The 18,038-nt window shown below is 39.2% G+C and overlaps 1 protein-coding gene across 2 annotated transcripts in view; it reads right to left on the reverse strand.

Moving 5' to 3' along the window:
• Positions 1-18,038, reverse strand: part of CELF2 (CUGBP Elav-like family member 2) — a 560,320-nt gene that overhangs the window by 541,746 nt on the left and 536 nt on the right. The gene's annotated exons all lie outside the window — the stretch shown is intronic.

Consider the following 18,038-nt stretch of genomic DNA (forward strand, 5'->3'; position numbering starts at 1 on the left):
TACCAGCTTAAGCATTCCTGAGAACAGTTTAAGAAAATGATATTATGTTACAAGCAACTATTTTAATATTATTTATGTTTTAATTAAGGATGAAGCTTATGAAGCTTTCTGGTTGGATTTTGATCTTAGTTACTTTAAACTACAGTCAGTGGAACTATCCCAGGCTACACACTGACACCAGTAAAGCCAGAATATTTTGTATGTTTGCTTGTGTTTATTTTGTTTCTTGTCATTGGAAAAATGCAACATAAATACTAATATTTATATTACTAATAAAAGCCCCTTTACAGACATTCCTTATTTATGGTCTCAGCTCCACAAAGTAGGGACAACACACATTTTGTGTAACATGGACCATACTATCCTCATTTAAAAAAAAAAAAAAAGAAAGACATTCCATATTTCTAAGTGGGAATTTACTGTTAATTTACAAGTGTATCTTTTTCTAAGTCAAGAAGATAGTGTAGTCTATTAGTTGACAGAACCCTAGAACAGGACTCAGATGTTGCACTGAATTATTAATGACCTAGGACAGACACACCTGCTCTCTGCTCTTCTTCTCTGGGAGAACCCTTTTCACTTTTTTGTATGTCTCTTTTTCAATGGGAAACTTTTTGTAGAGCTTTTTTTTTCTTTATATACAATGCTGCACTCACAAAAGTGTCGATTCTAAGCAGAGGCTCCAAAATGTAGTATCAACAGTATCAAATAGTATCAATAATAAACAACATCGACTTCACATTACAAATGGCTGAAAAATGGTATATAGCAAAACAATGTGGAAACAAATTAATTTGAGATATTTAAGGTTCAGAAAATTTGATGATTCAGTCTAATTGGACACGTTAAACAAACTATATTCAAGGGATATGCTCCTGGCATGCTGTAAAAGCCTTTTCTTTCTTCCTTCCTTCCTTCCTTCCTTCCTTCCTTCCTTCCTTCCTTCCTTCCTTCCTTCCTTCCTTCCTTCCTTCCTTCCTTCCTTCCTTCCTTCCTTCCTTCCTTCCTTCCTTCCTTCCTTCCTTCCTTCCTTCCTTCCTTCCTTCCTTCCTTCCTTCTTTCCTTCCTTTCTTTCTTCCTTTCTTTCTTTCTTTCTTTCTTTCTTTCTTTCTTTCTTTCTTTCTTTCTTTCTTTCTTTCTTTCTTTCTTTCTTTCTTTCTTTCTTTCTTTCTTTCTTTCTTTCTTTCTTTCTTTCTTTCTTTCTTTCTTTCTTTCTTTCAGTTTTGGGCCCCTCGCTACAAGAAGGACATCAAGGTGCTTGAGCGGGTGCAGAGAAGGGCAACGAAGCTGGTGAGGGGCCTGGAGAACAAGTCCTACGAGGAGCGGCTGAGGGAGCTGGGCTTGTTCAGCCTGGAGAAGAGGAGGCTCAGGGGCGACCTTATCGCTCTTTTTAGGTACCTCAAGGGAGGCTGTAGCGAGGTGGGGGTTGGCCTGTTCTCCCACGTGCCTGGTGACAGGACGAGGGGGAATCGGTTTAAGTTGAGCCAGGGGAGTTTTAGGCTAGATGTTAGGAAGAACTTCTTCACTGAAAGGGTTGTGAGGCACTGGAACAGGCTGCCCAGGGAAGTGGTGGAGTCACCATCCTTGGAAGTCTTCAAAAGACGTTTAGATGTAGAGCTTAGGGATATGGTTTAGTGGAGGGCTGTTAGCGTTAGGTCAGAGGTTGGACTCGATGACCTTGAGGTCTCTTCCAACCTAGAAAATTCTGTGATTCTGTGATTTTTCTTTCTTTCCTTTTTAAAATGAGAAATCTGGTTAATTAAATTTACTTGCTAAACAGCTTGTATTGCAACAGTAGAAAATGACAGATGTCTTTCATAAAATTAGTCATATTGTGGTAATTTTCCCTTCTCCCCCAAACATTGTGCGATTATGGATATATTTTCTCCTGTTAAAAAGCTATCTGTCATAATTGCTAACAGATTCAATGCAAAAATGTTCTGAAAGAAAAGGTGTTTCACATGAAATGTAGGAAAGTTTTCTGTGACACATTTTCTCATTGCAACTTTATTCTGTGGGCTGTTAGCAGCTTGCAGAATACTGCATAATTTTAAAGGCTTATACTTATAAAGGCCAATCATGTATTAATTCATTTGGTATTCATTGAGAGACCTTTAATCATGATGGATTAATTTATTATAAATGCGGATATAATATGTTATTTCATAATATCACCACTGTAATTTAGCAATTAAACAGTCTGTTATTATTTCAATCACTGCCCAGATCTGTATCATGATACAATGTTTTGCTCCATGGTGAATTATTTTACACTACATATAGGACAATGGAGTTTTTGAAGAGTAAACCGTTGGGGAAGCAGTAATATATAAGATAATACTTTGCTCTGATATTCTCCTTTGTCTCTGAGATGATTTGTCCTAAATACTTAGGGCCAGCTAGTCAGAGGTTTTAAGTGATTACAGGTCTGATCCAGAACTTGCTGAAGTCAATGCTGCATTCAACATCTTAGACCCTATCATGAGTGAGAAGGGTGTAAATACTTTGCAGGAGGAGGATGTGAAGAGGACAGAAACTGGGAAGGTGCACCAATTAAGTGCTATCTGGGGTTGCAAATAGAACTGGTCAAGTATAAAAAAATCCAACCTGTCATTTTTTGAAAGCTGAGTGAGACTTCTTTAGTGCTAACTTGTACTCTTGCTCCCTAGGCAGACAAATACAGGGCTTTCCAAAGGTTCTGGAACAAGGCTATTATACCCCATTCATGAACCTTCATGCTTACACAATACTTTTGCCTTCTGACAGCATCCAGTTGGAAAAGGAACTGGAAGACATTTCTGTTGATCCAATTTTACCAAAGATTCAGATGTCTAATCATTATGGCACATGGAACAACCCTAAAATGAATCTGTCACAGAAGTATAATTTCCATATTACAGATGTGCCAACTGAGGTGTTTAGGAAATGAGCTATCTTGCTTTGTTACCTACAGCAAGTGTGGAAAGAAAGAGATTGGATCCCTGGAAAACAATATCTAAGAGTTCCTTTTTGTTCTAAACATTTAGCCTCATTTCTTTCTCTAACACATTCTGTTGTGTTTGAATTGACTCCGTATCAGCACATCAGCATATAAAGGTGATGGAAGTTGTCTAGCTTCTATCTCTGACTGGACACTTGAGAACAAATTGATCTGTTACTTTGAGCTCATTTTTTAAACTCCCTCTATTGACATTCAAGTAACTGATTCTTCTCCATCATTGTTAGCTGTCTTTTTTCCTGCCTGTCAAGAGCTTGCTAAATTAAGATTCACAACCCAGGATAGTTTACATATGAACCCAAAAGGAGTCAATATGTTTACTTAGATAAATGGTTATTTTACAAGGTAGTGCAAAATGCATAATTTTCTGTGGTATATAAAGCCATGAAGCACAATCCATCATGAGTGACTCATTTAATCTCAGATATATCAGTGGAGGCCTTCTTCAAAGAGCAATCTGGAATAAGTGATTCATATTAGATCTGGAAAAAAGTGGCACAGAGTACAAGTGAAGAGATCGGAATCAAAATGATAACAATGTATACTCGATTATATGATAAAAATCACAACATTCAGTTAAATTCTCCAATGTATCACCCTCCCAGACCAAGATTCAGCCCCTCAAGAGCATTTTCTGTTGCTTTTCCCTATCATATTTGGTCTGGATAACAGAAGTATCTGCAACAGGAGATGAAGAGCATTTTTTACAGGCTTACAAATCTGCTAGAACCAATGGTTTTAATCTCTCCTTGGCTACAGAATCAAAGCCAAGTTCTCTGCAGGTGTAAATGGGATCTGCTCCACTGCCTTAGGTGGAGTTTCACTCATTTACACCATTAAAGAATTTGGCACTAAGGATGTTGAGATCAAAAGGTTCCAGTTGGCAAAGGGATGCAGAAGAGAGAATCTGTCTGGGGAAATATTCTGGGAAGATTTATCTATGCTGTGGAAAAATGACTTATTTTTCCCCAGAGGAGTCTGGCATTGATAAATCCAAATTATATTAAATTCTGGGACATCTCTTCTGACCCTGTTAATTCTAAACTGGCCAGCTACGGAGTAAGCCTGCCAAAACCCTGCAGAAGGGACACACAATGGATGTGGTCTCTACATGCATTTTTGCATCATCATATTGCATGCATACTGTGTTTATATTTTCCACTGACATAGCACTCACTGGCAGTGTGTATTGTTGATTTGATAGAATCAGTCCTGGAACATGCCCTGCCATAGATGCTTCTATAACACATACTGAAGGAAGTGGCATTATTAGTAGATGTGTCTGCATGATGCTGCATGCTGTTTTGCCAGAAATAATTTTCACGTAAATTGAAGCTCCTGAATATGCAATGAAGCCTTTGCCATTATTATTTCAGAGACAACTGAGAAAGATCTGTTTATTTGTTAATAATCATTTTGAGAGATATGGGAAGCAGTGAAATATTAAGACTCAATTAGAAAAATTATCTAAAGTGACATTTCAAGTGAGTTGAATTATATCCCCTTTCCCCCTGCTCTGTTAAATGTATGCAGATGACTTTTCCAAAGGGACAGCATTAGTGTATTTGCACTTTTATATCTTTGGATGCTTGTTCAGAATCCAATTTGCTCCTAGACAAGGGTGTATTGATGAGTACCTGGTGTGTTTATTTAGATAGATACAGATGTGCAAGTTTATTTGGTCTGAAAGCCAGTTTGGCTCCAGCAGTCCTCATCAGGTCTCAGTGGCTCAGTACCAATAGACAGCTCAAAGAAGGAGAAAAGTTTCCTTGCCTCTGCCCACACCCCTTCATGTAACAAAAGGATTCTGCACTAGGGTTGCTGTAGGATATACCAGATGTCTATCCAACCCACTGTCCTGTTTCCATCAGAGGCCAAAAGTGTATGTCTAAAGCAGGATGCAAAAGCAAAGCAATATTTTCCTATCTTCCAAAACTTTGTGGTTCAAAGATATCCTGAGAATACTCTATTTTTGTTACACCAGTTAGGGATGTACTTTTATATTCGAAAATGCCCTGCTTAGTCTGTACAGTTACCCACTACTAATTACTTCCTTCTCCTCTTTTCAAGTTCCCTATTAACATGGTTAACAAGATGTGAAAGTACACCCACCTGAAGTTCAAATCAGAGAAGATGAGTTCTCTGGAGAGGAGATTCCCTTTGTTCTGTGTTTGTATTATGTACTAATTATGTATTTGTTTGTATTATGTACTAATATAAAAAACAAGGCCAGGGTTGTGGCTCAAATAGTATTGCCGGATAATTCGTAAATGTTTAATTGATGATGTGCTCCCCTGCAGAGCTTTGGGTTACACCAGCTCCTTCAGAATGCCCAAACCTGGCTTGAGGGACAGCGCTGTTGGGGCTGTTCCCAATAGTGAGGCTGGATGGAAATTCTTCATCATGTGGGTGGTGAGGCACAGGAACAGGTTGCCCAGAGAGGCTGTGGATGCCCCATCTCTGGTGGTGTTCAAGACCAAGTTAGATGAGGCCCTGGGCAACCTGATCTAGTGGGTGACATCCCTGCCTATGGCAGGTGGGTTGGAACTAGAAGGTCTCTTCCAACCTGAGCCATTCTATGATTCTATGATGTTGCCAATCTTTTTGGGGTTGCAGTGAATGCATGCAGGTGGATATGAGCTATGGTGTGCCAATGGGCCTTGGGACAATAGGGTTGTCCTTGACTGTTTTATTCCATACTACTGACGTAATCATAGATGCACACCCACAGGTAAGGCATGGACAATGTTGTGGCATAAACCACTATCACCAGAACATTCAGAAACAGTTTTATTACCTTCTGTTTCACTTGTCAGTCCTGAGATCAAGTTTTCCCTTCCAGGAAAAGTAATTTTTAAGGCAACAAGTGAAACTGTGTAAAGAAACATTGAGGAATGGAGAATGTTTTGAAGTAAGGATTGCCTCAGACTAGTTTTGCAATGTGTGAAAATTAGTTCCATTTGAAGTGTTTTGTGTCCTGCTTCAATGTCATTTAATTTTTCCTAGCATATTTTCTGAAACTTGCACAGAGATATATGTTTAGATAACATAAACCACTAGTAGGATTCATGGATTACCATATTTGTTCTTGTAAAAGCTTTGAAGACTAACTCATAGGAATATTTGAATCAGACCTCATGAGAAAGACTTGCCTGAGGTTTTTAGTAGTTGGAAGTATGAAGTTGATTGGAAATAACAAGAAAAAGAACTGCTTCTGTATATTCAGTCTTAGATTCAAAGAAAGATAAGCAGTTGCAGCAGTAAAGTGTATATATATATACACTTTATATATATATATATAAATTTATATATATATATATAAAGTGTATATATATATACACTTTATATATATATACACTTTAGTGCTGCAACTGCTTATCTTTATATATATATATATATATATTTACCATTGAAATAAAAGGACAAAAAAATAAACGATGACATTATTGGTTGGTTTTATGGTGGTCAGCTTGTCTTTACATATAGAAATGGTTGATTATCCTTGCTCTGAATTATACGGCTCTTTATTTAGATAAATGCATCAGCTGACAATATTTCCATGATTTTCCAAAAGATGGTATCTGTGCAGTAGATTATAAAATGTCCTGAAAGGCAAGAAAAATGTATCTAAAGAAAAGGAATATGTGGACAGAACATTGCCTTCCAGTAAATCATTTTATTGGCTCATTTGAACATATAATTTATGATTCTGCTGCAATGAAGCAACATCTGGATCTTTGTTGGTTAACAGTTAGAACTAGGAGAACTTCTACTGCAGAGATACTCTAAAAGAGTATAGAGATCTGATGCTCATATTCTTTTTATATTTACTATTACCTGTCTGCACAAAACTCCTCTGAACTACTGCTTCCAAATAAGCAAGTTTTAAACCTCCAAAACAAGAAAGGATACTTTGCTGTAATAATACAGTTTACTTTTACTACAACCTCATAGATATGGTTAGCCCCTATATAGAAACTCCTGGCTAAAAGTATTTTGTCTGTGTTATGCAAAAAGTTGTGCATGCTGGATCAGTAACTTCTATCATCTTTAAAGACTAATCAGGCTCTAGAAATATCATATGCAGTTCTGGGGCAGAGGATCAACAAACTGCAAGAGGTTACTCTGATTTTTATGAGGTGAAAGCCTGGCAGACTTCAGTTATGTGAGTAGAACTGTGGTCACTCTCAATAAAAAAAATACTGAAATGAGCACTAATGTAAAACAAACAAACAAACAAAAAAAATAGTTCTGATGCGGGCATAAATACCCGCACCCAAACCAAAAAGGTTGGTGGGCTTACTAAAGTGTGACTATTTGTTTTTTTTTTTAATTCATAATTCATTTATTAATAAAGATTTCATCTGTGTTGGAGTCTTTATTCTACCATATGTAGTGGGTTTACGTGGCAAGGTTTTGGTAGCAGGGAGCCATAGGGGTGGTTTCTGTGAGAAAGATCTAGAAGCTGCCCCATGTTTGGGAAGGGCCCCATTGTTTCCCAGATCCGAGCCAATAAGCGATGTTGTTTTGCGCCTCTGTGAGAGCATATTTAAGACAGGGAAAAAACGCTGCGCCACACAGCAGCCGGGAGAGTCAAGGGAGTGAGAGAACAGCCTTGCACCAAGGTCAGTGTAGAAGGAGGGGGAGAGGTGCTCCAGGCGCCGGAGCAGAAGTCCCCTGTGGCCTGTGGTGAGGACCATGGTGAAGCAGGATGTCCCCCTGCAGCCCATGGAGTACCACGGTGGAGCAGGGTTCCACGCTGCAGCCCGTGGAGGAGACCACGGTGGAGCAGGTGGCCCTGCACCGACGGAGGCTGCTGCCTGTGGAAGACCCCTGCCGGAGCAGATTCCGGGCTGGACCTGTAGCCCGTGGAGAGGAGCCCACGCAGGAGCAGGTGACCTGGCAGGAGCTGCTGCCCGTAGGGGAGCCAGGTTGGAGCAGTTTTCTCCTGAGGGATGGACCCCGTGGTACGGACCCATATCTGGAGCAGTTCTGGAAGAGCTGCTGCCTGTGGGAAGCCCACGCCGGATCAGTTCATCAAGGACTGCATCCCGTGGGTGGGACCCCACAGCACAGGGGACGAGAGTGACCGAGAAGGAGCGGCAGAGAAGAAGTGCTGTAGACTGACCATAACCCCCATTCCCCGTTCCCCTGCGCCGCTCGGGGGGAGGAGGTAGAAGAGGGTGGATGGGGGGGAAGGTGCTTTTGTTTTTTTTTTCCTTTGTTTTCTCACTTCTCTCGCTTGTTAGTTGTAGGCAATAAATCTTACTATCTCCTTATGCCGAGTCTGTTTTGCCCGTTACAATAATTATTGCGTGATTTTCTCGTCCTTATCTCAATCCTTGAGCCCTTTTCACATATTTTCTCCCCATTCCTCTTTGAGGAGGGGGAGTGAGAGAGCGGCTGTGGTGGAGCTCGGCTGCCCACTCGAGCGGAACCATGACACCATAGCAGGAGATCCTGGATTCATAACTTCACTGAAGCAACCCAAATGATGAATATGAGCTGAAGAATAGAAGCCAAATCCTTCTAGGCGCTGCATGTATGTGCTTGCCAGAAAAATTATGGCCAGTCGAAGGAGCAGGGGATGGAAAAGAGCCACCTTGGTTTTGGCGCTTCTTGAAGCCCACTGAGACCACTATACAAGCCTTTCATACTTGGAGCTATATAAGTGCCTTCTGAAGCTCGATACAGGAATTGGGGGCAGCAGAGGCTGCTTATTTATGAGTTACTTAGCAGTCCCTGATGCAGCACTTGCCATAATGCATAGCCTCGATGCAGCTTATTCATACTCCTGGCAAGAATTATGCTCATGGGGAGCTGTGCTTTTGGATGCTGCTGGCCAGAATACGAGCACACTTTACTGCTTCTCTTGCAGAGTATGAGTATATCCACTCTGGGGGCAGTTTTAACATTTGGCCCTATGCCTGGACATCATTACTATTGGGCACTTACACTGAATACCAAAGTCTGTACTGAAAAGATTACATTCTCCCAAACCAATATTTTCAATTTGGCCCTCATGCTTCTGACAGCAGGAAACTTTTGGAAACACCATAAGCAGTGTTTGCTGTAAACAGTATTACCTGAAAAACCTGGTGAATATCACTGGTTTCATGAAAGCAAAATAATACAGAAATATAGTACCCCCTAGTTAAATGAGATGAGCTGAAGTGAAGCAGTTAAACTGTATGTGTTCCACATGGCACAAAAGTTCAAACTGCCTTTAAGCAGCTCTTCTAAGTAAGCATCTGCTTCAAGAGTTTGAGGCAAAGAGAATTTACTTGAACTACAGAATATTATATTTTCCTGCCTATACTGCAAACATTTTTTAAAACAATTTTATCCTACCTATTCTACTGATTCTACCAATATTCTATTTTATTTTAGTTATTCTACTGATGAGCAGACAGCAGCATCATATGCAAGTGTACCCTGAATCTAAAAAGGAAGGAAGCTTTGAATTTCAAGTTGTAAATATTCCTATTTATATCCATATCACAATTTCAGCAAAGTGTTTTGGTATCTCTGGGCATAAAGGAGTATAAAGCAACAACAAAATTTGGGTACAAATCTGAATATCAACACATTTATGGCATCTCAATGTGTTGGATTTGAAGAAAACTTGTTGGTTTGCTTGGCAGAGGGCATTGACTGAACAAAAAAAAAAAAAAAAAACAACAAAAAAACACAAACCAAACCAAACCAAACCAAACCAACCAACCAACCAAAAACACCAAGCATCATACTGCAGCAGCTAAACATTTACTTACTTGGTGAACTTAAAACATTTTTGTGGTTGCAGTGGCTTCTTTTGGGACTATTCCCATGCCATATTTTTGAGCACATAATTAAGGGTTTTACTGGATCACTGCCTGAACAACCACTGCAGATTTCTCTTGAATGCATATTATGTCAGGGACCAATTGTTAGCTCATTACAATGAATAGGAAGGATCCTGCTTACATTGGATCAGGTCTCAGCTCAAGACTTCCATCATAGAAGCCTCATTGTCTGTTGTTTACTGTTTTGCAGGTCACTGAGTTCCCAGACTTGGAGTCATTGATTGTACTGTATCATCATTGAAGTTAGAGATTTTCCATCAAATTTAAATGGGTACAGGATAGTGCATGAAAAAAAGAGAAAGCAGAATCGTGTGTATTTGTGATTCTGGGTGCTTGAAAAGCAAACAAGAATGCTGTCATGCTCATGAATTCATAGGCACAGAATAGTCCCTGTTTTAGAGCACTGTGTGTGGCATGCAATGTGTTTCACAATGTGCATTACATTTCTTTGGAACAGCACTGGATACAACTTTTACCCTCCCTCCCCTTCCCTCAATGCCCAAACTAATAAATCTCCCATTTGTCTCACCTGTAGTTACAATAAAGCTGTTCTCAACGGTGTTAACATCTGCCATGGTCATTCTTCTGGGGTGAGAAAGGCAGAGCATTTTCACTGCTCGTTCATTTGTGAACACTAGTTAAGCAAAGCTGTCACTTGTGTCCAATTATAGGTGAAGATTTTATAACACAGTCTCCTTTCTAAAGCTGAACTGACATGGCCAAACCCCATTTTATAGGCATTCTTAAATTCTTCCCAGCCATATTTAAAATCCTTACACTAAGAGATGGCAGGTGTCATGTGTTTTCACAGCTACATTAACAAATGCAATTTTGTGGCAACTTGACCATGCCAGTGAAGCAGTAAATTTCTGTAATCTCTATGGTTAAGAATTTCACACAGGAGTTTGCTGGGAATATGTAAAGCCCATTTGTACAGAAGCATGATGAAGATAAAATTAAAATACCTTTACACTAAAAGCCAAAAAGAGTAAGGTCTGTGGAATTTTTCATTGCTTGAGCAACGAAATGTGTCAGAGAAAAATGCTGAAATGGAAACAAAAATCTTTGCTGGGATTACCCACACTAGTCTTCTTTTCAAGTGAATGCCACCGATTTACTGGAGAAATGATCATTTGGTTTACACAAATACTAAAATGGGCTTATCCTAAAGCATAACTGGGATGCAAAACTTTATAAAATTCTTTTCCAAAGAATGCTTCCTCCCTGTTACACGATGCTTACTCTGAGATAACCATCTTTTTGTCAGTTTAGGGGGATGGTGGCAAAAACTCTCCTATTTCCTAGCACAATTTGCAATCCCCACACCAGTTTTTAAACATTTTGTTGAAGCCTGGGAGATCTAGATTTACAAGCACAAGCTTTGCTTCTGGAGCTAGGAGACACCTTAGTGTTATTCGGAGCTGCCAAAGACTACCTAACATCAGCGGCTCAGCCAGTGTGAGCGTTGGGTGAGTGTTGCATCACATGTAGACCCAGCAGGACTGCGTAGGCAGTCAGAGAATTGACCTGGGTCACTGTGCACAAAAATCCATGCTGAAAATGGGACTGACCACTGTTCCTCTTCCCCAGCTTGTCACCAAACTGTTAGTTCTTCTCAATTGCCAACAGCAAGCAGAAAAAAGCTGCATTTTAATCCTGCAAAAAATCGTGTTTTTTTTTTTTTTTTTTTGACCTGTAAGTTATTTCAGTAGATATTTCCCAGATTTCCTGTTAAATCACATGACACATAATATATAGATATACATACATATATATATTAAGTAAAGATGTAATTTAATCATAACCACTTAACTCCAGGGATTGGATCTTCTGGAAAGTAAAGGAAACAACCCTTTCAGAGTGCAATGTTAGCCAGGAAAAGGATTGTTCACAGATTTCTCCTGCAGAAACCACTCCTGCAGGTTTTACCATGGGGTTTGGGCAAAACCCCTAAAGAACACAGATCAAACAAGAAAACATCTTTGAAAGCTTGTGGCTTGTTGTGAGACAGAAGAGGTGTTTTGGAAGTTACACTTAGCAGCTCCCTCAATCTCTTAAGGCTTCACGCAAGCAACAAGGTTGGGGAGATCAGCTCACACACTTCTACACTCTGTGTGGCTGCACTGATGCCAAAAAGGCTATTCACAGAGTGGCCCTTTGAAGTTAGTGGAGTTTTGTCATTGATTTTGAGAGGCCCAGGATTTCATTCGCAGTGTGTAAGGTTAAGCATGTGTGTAAGTCTTTGCAGGATCAAGGCTTAAATGTGTAAACCTGTTCAGCAAGAGTACCCAGCTTTTAATATCCTGCAAGTGTGGTCTCTCTTGCTGTGTGATACTGGATAGGCTGCTATTGTTCTTCACTCAAGCGCGAAAGCTTCATTTAGTATGCATATGACCTTCATAATTGTCAGTGACTTAGGATATGGCAAAAGAAAGGCTTTAGCTGAGCGGCTTATTAATGGAGTGCCTATGGAAAACATTGACTGCATCAGATTGATTAAGAGCCACTATTAATCTATACTTCTGCTTCTTGTTATCCAAAACATAGACAACAGGCTTTCTGGATTACTTACTGTGTCAGTGGTTTGCACAGTGCCTATAAATTAATCACTGAAAATAGCAAAAGTATAATACATAAAATCTTGTGTTGAGAGCTCTTATTTTTGTGAGCAGTTCTATTGATTATTGTCACATTTTCTTCATGTTTCAAAAACAGGCTGCTGTTCTTGCCTTACTGAATATTGTTTCTGAAAAACACTGCAGCTCCGGTTCAGCATAGACTTACATCGCTCATGCCTGATGATCAACCTTTTTTTTTTTTTTCAAATGAGTGGTAGAATTCTTGAATTCTTTTTTTTTTTTTTTTTTTTTTTTTTTTCCCTAACTTAAAACCAATCTTTAGGACACTGAAGATTACCTAAGTGAAGAGAGAAATGAATCCTAAAGAACACCATATTTGTCCGATGTATAGCGTGTCTGTACTGTGGAATGACTTAGCTACCTAGTGTGTTCTCATGTCTCCAACATCTATATTGTATATTTATATACATATGAATATGTATTTCTGTACTGACAAAAGTAATTTTGGAATTAATCAAGTTCTCATTGTAGAAAATCCTGATTATGATGCTGGCTATGGTCATCTGTAGGGTTCACACTCTCTAGGCTTTATGAAAAAGGTTGCTCCAGCCTTTTCTTCTTTACATCCCTCTGTTCAAGTGGTCTGTGAGCCTGCCAACATCACCCACAAGTATTAACACCATGTAATGGGGCACAAAAGTAAACACCTGGGGCCCACACAGGACCCAGATGACACAAGAAGCTCCTCTACAGGTGGTTACATGAGACATGGTGAGCTATGCTGTGACACCGGGGAGCCAGGGTAGCAGATATTTTTAGTGGTGTAAATGGAGCCTTAACTGTACAAACTTAGGAAGGCATAATCTCTGTCTGGAAGCCTTCAAATGCACTGAGCTTCCTTTGGGTGAGGGAATTTATGCCAGGAACATCAGCTCATTAAAATGCAGGTATCTAAATCAGGTGGACTTCGGTGTATTCATGGTGTTTCCTGATTCTCACGTATGTTAAAGCATTGCAGCGTAGCTTTTAAATGCCACTGGTCTGCAAAGTAGAACAAATAAAACAATCACAACAGCTCCTTTCACTAGCTCAGTTCAGCCTAATAAAAGTAACCATGAGGAACAAGATTAATTGTACATTAAACACGCTGCTTGGAATGCACTTTTGACAGCATCCCCCCAGCAGCGCTTGAGGACTAATGATATACATGAGCAACATTACCGTGCTATGCAATCCAGTCCTAATTTCACTATGATTAGCCTTGTTTTAAGTTGACTGCCAGGTATATGAGGCTTGGTAAGTCAATAGTACTATGACTGTTTTTCAAGGTATATAATTTACAGAGTTTTAAGCACTGTGCATTCATGAAGTAGTTACAAGAGAATCTAAGCAGATGATAAGATGTCTAAATTAAGCAATGCAACAGTACGGTTAATTAAGAAAATTTGAGGAGAGGAGGTTAAATGATCTGTCTTGGATGTGATGTCCTACAGTGGGATTCAAAGAAAATAGTCATTTAAAATAGGTCAGATAAATCACTCCTTGAAAACACCTGTTTGTTTCCTTTGACAGTAACAGGATCCTGAGGTGGTTAGCTCAGATGTAGGTGTATACAGCATAAATATATAAATTTGGGTGAGATAAATCCTACCTCTGGTGTCCAAACACCAAGACCAGAGAGAAGACATTTAGATGAGGTATATATAGGTGGCTGACAATTCCTGTTTGGGAAAAAAAAAAAAAAAAAAAAAAGTGTATGCAGCACTTCTGGCTTGCTGCCCCTTTGTTATCTTCCCCATGGAAATGACAGTGTCTTTAACAATGGGAGTAGGAAAGACTTAGCTCTAAGAGTTCTTGGAGCACATCACCCTTAGGATGGGAGCTAAGTTATAAACCTTGCAGGCCGTTGGAGACACATAGCAGCCAAGGAAGGAAGACTTTGTGTGATAATTATAGTCTAGAACTGCACTCTCTGGGGCTCTGCTTCTCTTTTAGCTTTGTTTCATTCTTGCTAACATTTTACTTTTTACCTTAATAGAATAAAATATTTATTTATATTCTTAATTCATATCTAGTGAGCTGATAACTACTGCTGTATTGCCTAGGGGGTGATGAAAGTAATTAGGAAGTATTAGATTATTTTTAGCGTTTCATATACCCTGCACAGGTTCAGGGGTCCTAAGGAGTCTACAGTGAACCATGCACACAGCACCAGGAGATGAAAGATATATGACTGGCTGCCAGGCTTGTGGAAGGAGTGTATCTTGGCAAGTGTTGGCCCAATCTGTTATCAATCGGGTAATGGGGGAGTACCAGAGACTGGAGCCACTGAGCAAAAATACAGCTGTCTTGCTTCCTTTGGTGATGTAGAGCTTCCACAGTGGTTCTTACTGAAAGAAGACCATGGCTAATTCATTAAAGCAAATGGAAACACAGCAAGGCCTTTATAATACTGTAAATCATTTACGTGTGTGTGTGTGTGGGGGAGAACCAACCATTTGCAGTCAGAAGTGAAAGGTAAAAGTCTGTTATTACTAGAATGAAATAAAATATTGAATAGGTTGAAATTTAAGCATTTTTGATGCTTCAATTCAGAAATGTAACATTGATAAATAATCACATTCAGGGAAATTTTCCTCTGAATACAGGCTGAGGGAGCTGGTGTTGTTCAGTCTAGAGAAAATAAGGCTCCAGGGAGACCTCACAAAGGCCTTCCAGTACCTAAAGGGGGCTACAGGAAAGCTGGGGAGGGACTCTCTGGTAGGGAATGTAGTTGTAGGACAAGGGATAATGGTTTTAAACTGAAAGAGGGTGGATTTAGGCTAAGGGGGAAATTAGATTTAGAAAAAGAGGAAATTCTTCACTCTGAGGGTGATGAGGCAGTGGTACAGGCTGCCCAGAGAAGCTGTGGGTGCCCCATCTCTGGAATTGTTCAAGACCTGGTTGGGTGGGGCTTTGGGCAACCTTCTGTTGTGGGAGGTGTTCCAATCCCAGGAGGGTTGGAATTAGATGCTCGCTAAGGTCTCTTCCAACCCCAATTTTTTTATGAAAGAGGTTCCATAGCATATTCATAAATTCTTCTGCAGTGTCCTGAGAAAGCCTGAGAATCTGGTCTCTCTCAGAAGACAGAAGTCCATGAAATCCCATCATTACTGCCCATAGCAACTTTGGGATTTACCCCAGTTCTATCTGCTGCATGTAACTCAGACTTGCAGTGATTTTATATGGAGAGCTGGAGAAATGGAAGAAATACAGAATTATGCCAGCTTTTTTCCTGTAAAGAAAATTCATAGCTATGTTATCAAAGTTTCTAATTATAAAATGTCTTTAATATTTTATTAATAGGAGGGGAGGGAAGATGCCAAAACTTATGGCTTTTCACAAATTAAGATTATGGGTTGATTTCTGATTGGGTGACAGGGCCCTAATAATAAAACTCATAATTTTATACTACATTCCTCTACTGATGATAAAAGTTCTTTGCACATAATAGCACCATTTCTATTCAGGAATCTTGTTAACAGTTGTAAACTCAGATTATCATTTTTATTAGCCTAGTGTTTTCTTATTTCTGTGATACTGACAGGAAATTACAGCAAGTTTTCTGCCTTGCTTTTTTTGTTGTATTGAAAGCAATTCTGTTCAACAAGAAATTTCCAGATGCTGGGTAGAGAAGAGTATTGCTAGAAGCCAACAAGAATTTCAAGTGGATGGGATAGTTTAAAAAAAAAAAAAAAAAGTTAAAAAATAGAGACGAAATTCAAATAGAAAGTAGACTGATAGTTTATTATTTCTTAAAGATAGAGCTGACTTTTTTTTTTTTTTTTTTCTTTAATGCTTTAGGAACAAAACCTTTTCACCAAGTTCAACATATGAACTTGGCTGTACTTTGCTGTTCTGTTGCCTCATAACAGTAACTTTGGCATCACCTCTATGACAGACTACACCTGGCTATGCCCAAGCCCTACTTCTTGCAGCTTTTTCCACTACTGTGGTGCCAGCCATGGGCAGTGGGTATCAACCATTGTGGACTTCTCATGGCTTTGGGTGATCACCAAACTCAAATGAGCCTATTGGCAGTTTTTTCACTCCATTAAGCCACTTGAACATTGTAAAAGCACTGTTTCTAAGAGCATGTGAGACTATAGCTGCATAATTTACTGTCAACTGCCTACAGTTTATTCATATTACATCAGATACGCTTCTAACTGTCAGTTGATACAGAGTGAATAAAAACTTATTTCCATAACAAGAACACTGAATTCAATCCTTTTCTTCTCCTGTTATAAATGGATGAGAGTTTAGGATTACAAGGGACAAAGCCTAATTTTCTGGGCCTTGTTGTTGGGGAGGAGGGGATGAAAGTTATCAGGGCAAAAGTAAGGTGTGAGAGCTACAATGACCTCATTTCCGAAGATACCAACATTTTATGCACAAGTAAAGTAAATCTTCAGAAAAAAGTATCACAGTGCTTGAAATCAAGGCTGACATAGGGAGTGACAAACCTCTGCAAGTGCAGCACCCTTTAACCCTATGCCCTAACAAGTTCCTGTGAAAGAATGTAACTTTCCATATGGCATTGGCACGTCCTTCTCTCCAGGGACATGAAAGGAAGCCTGTGTTCAGTCCCTGATACTCATCTCCCTTCTCCCTGCACAACTTCACCCCTATAATCATGGTATGCATTTAGCAAAATAGACCTTTAAATTTGGAAACCTCAAAGTATCACCCTGTAGATGATTACTTTTGAGACACGTCATTTTAAATATTGAGGAAAGTAGCTTTCAAGAAGTTAGAGGACTGAATCACACTGGATTTCCAGCTCCACTATCTTTCTCTGAAAAACCATATCTTACATTCAAAAAGTTTTCCTCAGTACAGCCACAAAACCTCTAAATATTTAACTGTAAGAGTAGTGTTTATTTACATAGTTTACTCTAAATATTTCAGTAAAAACCTGCAGGATCACTTCTTAAGTGTAACGGCAATTGCAATTAGAAAAAGAGATTTCAGCAATCGTAAGATTCAGTCCTGGGAGTACTCATCAATATCCTCTTAAATACAGGACAAGCTCAGACTTCCTCTTGATTTTAGTAGGTGTTGTAGCATTTAATACCTGTGAGAATCATATGTAGAAAGTCTGAAAATAAAAATAAAACAAAACAAAAATAACTTGCTTTACAAGTTTCATAAGGGTTGAAAAAAAGAAAAGCCAGAACATCTCTAATTTTCTGAAAAAAAAAAATGTATTAATGTCAGGAAAAGGCTAGAAAGCAGATCTCAAAAAATCAGGGGATTTGTAAGGCAGGAATTGCAACATTTATAATACAGGTCTGATTATATCTGGCAGGCTTGCATTCATAGGAAACTATCCAGAGCATCAAACCCATCCTTTGCAAAAACAATGGCAGGTATTTCATCTCAAAGTTTGACACTTCCTTGCAATTAGCTGCTCCAAAGCTATGACAAGGTATGAAGTAGAACATCCCTCCCCCCTTTCTCCAGAAGAACAATGCAAGGGAGAGCAAGAACTTTACCCAGTATACAATAAATCCTGGAGACAGTGATCTCACTCAATGCAAGCTGAAAAATATTTATTTATTTTTAAAAAAGTTT

This window comes from Aythya ferina (genome assembly GCF_964211825.1).
Source record: "Aythya ferina genome assembly, chromosome: 1".
NCBI lineage: Eukaryota > Metazoa > Chordata > Aves > Anseriformes > Anatidae > Aythya > Aythya ferina.